The sequence below is a fragment of the Coenobita brevimanus genome, chromosome 16 (genome assembly GCF_032717465.1).
Source record: "Coenobita brevimanus isolate Jiangsu-jjx chromosome 16, ASM3271746v2, whole genome shotgun sequence".
NCBI lineage: Eukaryota > Metazoa > Arthropoda > Malacostraca > Decapoda > Coenobitidae > Coenobita > Coenobita brevimanus.
The window spans coordinates 30342892-30351197 of record NC_136969.1 but is presented as its reverse complement, the minus strand read 5'-3'; positions in this window follow the sequence as shown (position 1 = coordinate 30351197).

Sequence of the window (8306 nt, the reverse complement as noted above, 5' to 3'; positions counted from 1 at the left end):
CACACACACACACACACACACACACACACACACACACACACACACAAAGAGAAAATGGACGAAGGGGAGACAGAAACACGCGAGAGAAAAAAATTGTGAAAAATGTGAAACAGAAAAAGAGAAAGTCAAGTTCAAAAAGGAAGGAAGAAATAAAATACATGAAAAATGACCGTATGGAATGGAGCTGGAAAAATGTCGAAGCAAGGGAAAGGAAAAAGGAGTGAGTGAGAGAGAGAGAGAGAGAGAGAGAGAGAGACTCAGAGAGAGAGAGAGAGAGACTCCTGCCTTGCTCACTTGGCCATAAATCATTGGACAGAGAGTGATGAAAACATGACACACTCCAGCTTCGGCCCCTTCTCTCTCTCTCTCTCTCTCTCTCTCTCTCTCTCTCTCTCTCTCTCTCTCTCTCTCTCTCTCTCTCTCTCTCTCTCTCTCTCTCTCTCTCTCTCTCTCTCTCTCTCTTCTCTTACATTTCTCTGTTTTCCGTTTTCTTACTTTATATTTTCTTGTTTGCTTGTCTTTCCCTCTGAAAAGATCCGGTACAGCAGTAGACTCAACATGAAGTGATAATAGAACAGAATAGATCGATAAATATACAGATAGATAGACAGCTACATATAGATAGATAGATAGATAGATGGACAGCTACATAGATAGATAGATAGATAGGTAGATAGATAGATGGAGTTACATAGATAGCCAGCCACGTATATACAGATACACACATACACACATACATTGATCCATAGGCAGATATAGTTAGATAGATAGATAGAGACAGATAGACAGACAGATAAAGATGCTGATTCAGGTACGCGTGAGGGAAAAGGTTAAATTCTACATTAAATTCATACATTCAGTTTGCACCATTTTTTTACTTTCCAAAATAAGTCACGAACCCAAAATTCCAGGCAGTTTTTTTTTTTCCAGGACACAGCACTTTTTTTTCTTTGCACCTAAAGCACAACATCTCTCTTTTTTTTAGGGAGTATTTTTTTTCCAGGACGTATTTTCTTCTTTTTCTTCCTATCTTTTACCTCTGGGATATTTCTTTTTTTCCCTAGGACGTCCAAGGAGCATTTTTTTTTTTCCAGGACACAAAATATTTTTTCCGTCTGCTCAAAGCCCGACTTTTTTTTTTCCAAGATGATCAGAAAGTATTTTGCCTATAACATAACTTTCTCTCTCTCTCTCTCTCTCTCTCTCTCTCTCTCTCTCAATTAAAAGGCCAAAATTTTCCCCCTTTACCCCAAAAATATCCATGAAACATTTTTTTCCCCTGATTCAACATTTTCTTTTCTTTTTAACAGAGGCATTACTTTTTCTTCTTTCCCAGACTCAACATTTTTGTTTAACAGAGGCATTCAATTTCCTTTTTTCTGCAGTACACAAGGAGAGCGATTTTTCCCAGGTCGTCCAGGTATGTTTTTTTTTTTCCCAGGATATCCAGGAAGTATATATTTTTTTCACAGGATGCTACTTTTTCTCTAAGACGCAACATATCCATTTTTCTCTTTTTTTTCCCCAGGATATCCAGGAAGCATTTTTTTTTTTTTTTCCCCACAGGATGCCACTTTTCTCTAAGACGCAACATATCCTTTTTCTCCCAGGACGTCCTTCCTTCCAATCCTGTCCTATTGGGCGATTAAATAGTGATGATATTATAAAGAGACCAAGAGCCTATTTACAAAGTCTCTTCACAGAATCACATAATCGGTCTCCATAACAATTGACTCCTTTTTTCAATTCAATATTCACTCTAGTATGATTGTGTAGTGTAGAAGAGACATGAGCAAAGACAAACGTTTATACACGCAATCTTATGCAGAGGTAATGTAGAGGGAGGCCTTCACGTGGTGGCAATAATATATCCAGGTGGCTCCACTGCCTGGCTATACAAACATACCTCAGCCTCCCCTCCCCGTCAGTTCTTCGAAAGGTGGACTGCAGAAAAAAAGGTAAAACTTCAGCCTGCAGTCAACTGGGTTCACGTTTAGATGTTCGTGAGGTCGCAACTACTGTTTTATACCCTACTGAGGCTAGAAAGAATTTATATATACATGTCAAAGGGCATATTTATAAAGTTTCCTGAGCTTAGGGTGTTTATAAGAATGCTTGCCCAGAGGTACGTATGTTGTCATTCTTAGGTTACAACTAATGCAAACTTCACAACCAAATTAAAGTTCATGTCAAGGTGAATAATACGAAAAACAAAACTCTCTTTATCCGCCAGTTTGTCTATCTTTCTGTCTATCTGTCTATCTGTCGGTTTGTTTGTCTGTATGTGTGTCTGTCAGTCTGTTTTATAACAAAGCTATTTATGACAATAATACACTTTTTAAGAAATTTATCTATACTACAGTTGGTTATAATTCTTCATAAATAAAGACTCAAGACCTTTAAGGCAGTGGAAATGTGCCATGGAGAGAGAGAGAGAGAGAGAGAGAGAGAGAAAGCAGTCGCTAGTTATAGGCTTTCTGTGCTTCCTGAACCCCCTCTCTCTTTCCCTCGCTCTCCTTGCAGCTCTCCTCCTCTTTTTACCTGTGTCGTAACATGCCAGATATATGATAGCGGCTTCTGCTTATTTTCTTCTTCTTCCTGTTCATATTATTTTTAGCAGAGAGTTCTTTATTAAAAACTTCACCGCATCAATTGAGTTATTCGAGAATGGCACGTGGAGTTACATGGTGAGACAGACAGACAGATGAGGAAGTGAGGGTGCATTGTTGTGTTGCTGTGGATGCCCAGAAAACATAAGGAGAAATATTTTGAGAAAGTCTGTCCATGTGGAGAGAATGGATAAAGAAAGACTGGCTAGGAGAGTGTATGTAAGGTGGAAGAGGATAGGGGGAAGGGGAGGGAGAGACCGAGGATGAGATGGAGGGTTGGGATGGGGAGGCACACTTGACGTCACTGAGGAAAAACGAACCATGCTGAGGATTTTAACTCATACTATGATCAACTGGGAATCAGATATTAAGTTAAAGTAATAAAGAATGCAGTGGCGGTGTTTTAGTTCACAGATTTTCATCCCATAATAAGAGAACTAATCAGGGAAGCTTCTCATTATGATAAAGAAACGGATTACTATTATCATTATTATTATTATTATTATTATTATTTTACCCATTCCTTTCCAGTCCTCTGAAGGAATGAACAGAGGTTTGGCAAGGAGTGGGTAAAATAATAATAATAATAATAATAACAACAATAATAATAATAATAATAATAATAATAATAATAATAATAATAATAATAATAAAATAATAATAATAATAATAATAATAGCTAACAGGTAAAGATACTGGCAGCACAATATGGCAACTGAGGCTCACGGACAGGGCGACCCACAGAATAAGAGAATCACATTAACCTGGCCCAGATTTTCGTCCTTTCGCGACCTAGCTCAGTGGTAGAATGAGGTCATACTACGGTTCTGCATCCTTGCCATAGCGCTTCTTCGTGACCAGCATCATATTCTAGTATTACTCTATCGTTACAGCTGAACATTCAAGACGGGGAGAGGCAAGTGTGGGCCAGGTTAATGTAAGAGTGTACCCCCCTCCTCCTCTTTGCTCACCCCAATCACTTCTCCTCTGATGTGGTGAAAATCAAGAAATAAACTGCCCTAGCTATAAAAAAAAAAAATACTGCCACAAGGAGCCTGAAATTATGGCATGTGTTGTGGGGTCATGGGAATTTGCACGTTCCCATATTTTGAAGGTGCTGGAGAGGGACGCCTTCACGTGGTGGCATCGATATAGCCGAGTGGCTCCTCTGCACGGCTATAAAGTTCCTCAGCTCCATACCTATACCCTGAAAGGAGGATGGTGAACTGCAGGAGAGGGAAAATTTAAGCCTGCCGTCTACCAGGTTAACCAGTAGCTACAACTAGTGCTATTGTTTCTACTACAGTATAATTTGTTATCATGGCGACCACACTAGATTACGTAAAGTTTTTTTTCTTTTTCTTATTTTTATTATGAAGATCATTAGCTCGATACGGATAAATCTGCCACACGGCCTTATAGGCATGACCTGCTGTGATCTTAAAGGCTTGAAAAAAAAAAAAAATGATTAACTGAACTGTCATATTTCGAAAACCTTACATTTCTAGAACTGATTTTTGGTACACGCATTCACAAGTGTTAACTGGATCGTTCTTTTTTAACCTCAACGTTTCACTTATATTTTCTATTCTCCAGTTTTCACTTCTCCTCTTCTCCCCGTTTCTCATCTCTTCTCTCTTCTATTTTCCCTTATCTTCTGCTCTCTACTCTATTTTCTTCCTCTATTTTGCTTCCTCCACTTTGTTTCTCCTTTTCTTTCACCTTACCTTAAACTTACCTCGTCTTTTTACCCTCCCTTTCCTTCCCTTCCCTTATCTTCATATCTCTCCTATTTTTCCTCTCTCTCCCTCTTCCCCTTCTCTTCTCTTTTTCATTTCTTCTCTTCTCCACTTTTCCTCCTCCCATCCTACCAGTTCCTCCCAGCTTGGAAAGGGAGATAAGAAGAATGTAAAAGTGGGCATAAGAGTTTTATTCCGAGGCAAAAGAACGAAATTGGAGATGCTCGGTTGCTGCGTACACACACACACACACACACACACACACACACACACACACACTCTGAGAACGTAACCGTATGAAATGACCTGTTCTTATTTTACTGGCCCGATCTACTTAATAGGACAATGTGCGTCAGACAATATCCGATTTCAATCTCACTGTGACGAAACCATTAAACTGTGGGTCTTATTTTAAGTGCCTTGAGGAGATTTCGTAAAACCCTTCCGTTAGCGATTTATTTTGTGCTCTAAGTATCGGTATCTTCTTGTGTCTTATTGTCACAGACCGTATTGACATTAAAGGGTAACAATATACTTAACATACAAAAGAATATTGTTTTATTATGCAAAATAAATCGCTAAGGAAAATGCTACAAAACATCTTATCCCACACTGAATATAGCCCTAGTTTGGACATAAAAGGTGTGAGGGCTTATATAGTTTATTTACCTTAACTTGGCAAAGATTTTCGTCCTTCTGCAACCTATTTCCCGTGGCCAAATGTCAGAATAGATTATTATTGTGGCCCTGCATACTTTCCTCAGCACTTCTTTGTGACTAGCACCATATTCTACTGTTAATCTCAAGCTATAGCAGAGAACTGAAGATAGAGATATGGCAATTTAACAACTATACTATTTTCACTTTAACTTATCCTACATTTTTCATCCTCTTGCGACTTATTTCACTTATTTCAGTGGCAAAGAAGGATAATACTACGACTCGACATCCTTTCCTATGCACTTCTTCGTGATTAACATTATATTTTAGAGTTCACCTAGTGTTACAAGTGAGCACTCAAGATGGGGAGATATTTATTTTAGGCCAGGCTAGCGTAAATAGAGTATAGTTAAAGTGAACAGAATATAGCTAGAAGGTTGTTGTGTGCCCTGTGTTATTATGTATATATTTTCCGCAAATGAATTCACGCTGAATATACTAAGTGCAAATGAAGACACGCCTCTTATGACACTTACCCACGTACAGTATGAATAAATGTGCAGAACATGTAGAGCGCAGTGGTAATGCTGGATATGTTTATGTCTGTGAATGTGCATTGTATAATCATAGCTAGGGCGGGGGCAAAATTGGTTAATATTTTCACCTCTGCTACGTCATCTTCCTGAGGGAGATATGATAGAGGCGTAGGGATTCAGACGTGTTGTGTAGTGTTGAAATATTCGCCCAGCACTTGTTGGGGCACTGGCAAATATAAAAGCCCGTCAGGGAACATGCAGAATAAGCTCTCAAATGACAGCGTAGCGGGGACTGCAAACTGGCGGACGAGGGAAAGGCGGCAGAAGCAGGGGAAGGTGCGATGGTTGGTAGTGAGATCGGCTGCCCGATGATCGACGAGACAGGGCGGGACGAGTGAGCAGGGTAAACATCGCGGCGCCGATAGAAGAGGAGCCGACGAGCTCAGGTGGAAGTCTCTTAGCGACTCGACGGTGGATAGTGAGGCCGGCAGCACGATGGTCAAACGAGGGAAGGGCGGCACGAGAGCCAGGTAGACAAAACGGCGCCGATAGAGGAGGCGCCGACGAGCTCAGGTGGAAAACCGCCCCGACGCTGCCCTCAACCCCCATGCCCATGGTGGAAAGGGCGACGAAAACTCGCTCCAGCTCTCCAACAGCAGCAGGTGGAAGCACAGAGGGGAGGCCCGGTCCAGGTCGTCACAAGGGCACAACCCCGGTCCAGATCGTGGCGGAGAGAGGGTCGTCGGCCGGGTATTCGAGGGCGGAGGAGCCTCGATCTCCTGGTGGACAGACCAGGGCACTCCCTCAGGATGGAAGGACAGGCCCGACCTCGGCTGATACGGCTGCTGTGGAGAGCTGGTCCCGCCGGGAACGGAGGTGGAGGTGTTGCCACGACGAGAGATGGGCTGCGAGTAGGATTCAGGCAATCTGATTCACATGCTTCGAATCGCGACTGACACGTTTCGAATACAGGGTTCATTTGCCCTTATATGGTAACTTAGTCCTTGGTGTCCTAATGTGAATTTCTCTTTGTACCTCTCTTTGATGTTTACTGGATGGCCGAGAAGGTGAATTGATGATGTGCGTGAATGTGTGAAAAATTTAAGGTATGGAAAATGATGAAGCAAAGGAATGGAAGGAAGTTTAAAATAGTAAAGAAAGCTTATTCTCGCATCACTACTCTGTAAAAAAAAAAAAAAAAAAAAAGACAACAATACTCGCTGTGCTCCATTTCCACGTTCATTCGATCGGTGTGTGTGTGTGTGTGTGTGTGTGTGTGTGTGTGTGTGTGTGTGTGTGTGTGTGTGTGTGTGTGTGTGTGCAGTTGTAGTCACTAGTTCCTTTACATGCCCGAGTTTTTTAATCATGCAGGAGACTCCACCCATTTAAATAAAAAGCATAATTATTAAGTAAGACATTGTTAATTCACTTTCACCAACATCCAGCACCATCATTATCCCAACGCACATACCCACACATCCATCCCAAATTCCACAACATCCAATCAAGCATCCACTTTCAACATGCACAACATCCCTCCAGCACATCCTGCTTATGTGTGGAATGAAGCTCGTAAACATTCCCAGCATCCATCCCAACATCCACCACATCCATCCCACATCCACCACATCCAACTCACATCCACCACATCCATCCCACATCCACCACATCTATCCCACATCCACCACACCCATCTCTTATCCACCACATCCATTTCACATCCACCACATCCATCCCACATCCACCACATCCATCCCACATCCACCACATCCATCCCACATCCACAACATCCATCCCAACATCCACCACATCCATCCCACATCCACAACATCCATCCCACATCCACGACTTCCATTCCACATCCACCACATCCATCTCTTATCCACCACATCCATCCCACATCCACCACATCTATCCCACATCCACCACACCCATCTCTTATCCACCACATCCATTTCACATCCACGACAGCCTTCCAAACATCCATTTCGGCATCCAAACCTCATTCCAAACACCCACTTCTTTATGTGGATCCAAGCACCTAGTCACCCATACTCTACATACATCCAGATATCTACTACATCCATCAAAACATCACCAGTATCCATTCCAACATCCATCCAAGCATCCACAACATCCATATTATCCATTCAGACATCAACGTCATCCATCTAAACACCCACATCGCCCATACAAGCAGTAACATCCATCAAAACATCTACCCTCTATGTGGATCCAAGCAGCTAAACATCCACAACTTCATCATCCATCATCACCTCAGTAGCCATCAAAACATCCATTCATACATCCACATCATCGACCCAAACATCCACATCATCGACCCAAACATCCACATCATCCACCAAACTTCCACATCATCCATCCAGTTATCCACATCATCCACCCAAACATCCACATCATCCATCCAAACATCCACATCATCCACCCAAACATCCACATCATCCATCCAAACATCCTTATCTAAACATCCACATCGCTTATCCAAACATCCACATCATCCACCCAAACATCCACATCATCCATCCAAACATCCACATCATCCACCCAAACATCCACATCATCTATCCAAACATCCTCATCATCCACCCAAACATCCACATCATCCATCCAAACACCCACATCATCCACCCAAACATCCACATCATCTACCCAAACATCCACATCATCCATCCAAACATCCACATCATCCATCCAAACATCCGCATCATCCATCCAAACATCCACATCGCTTATCCAAACAT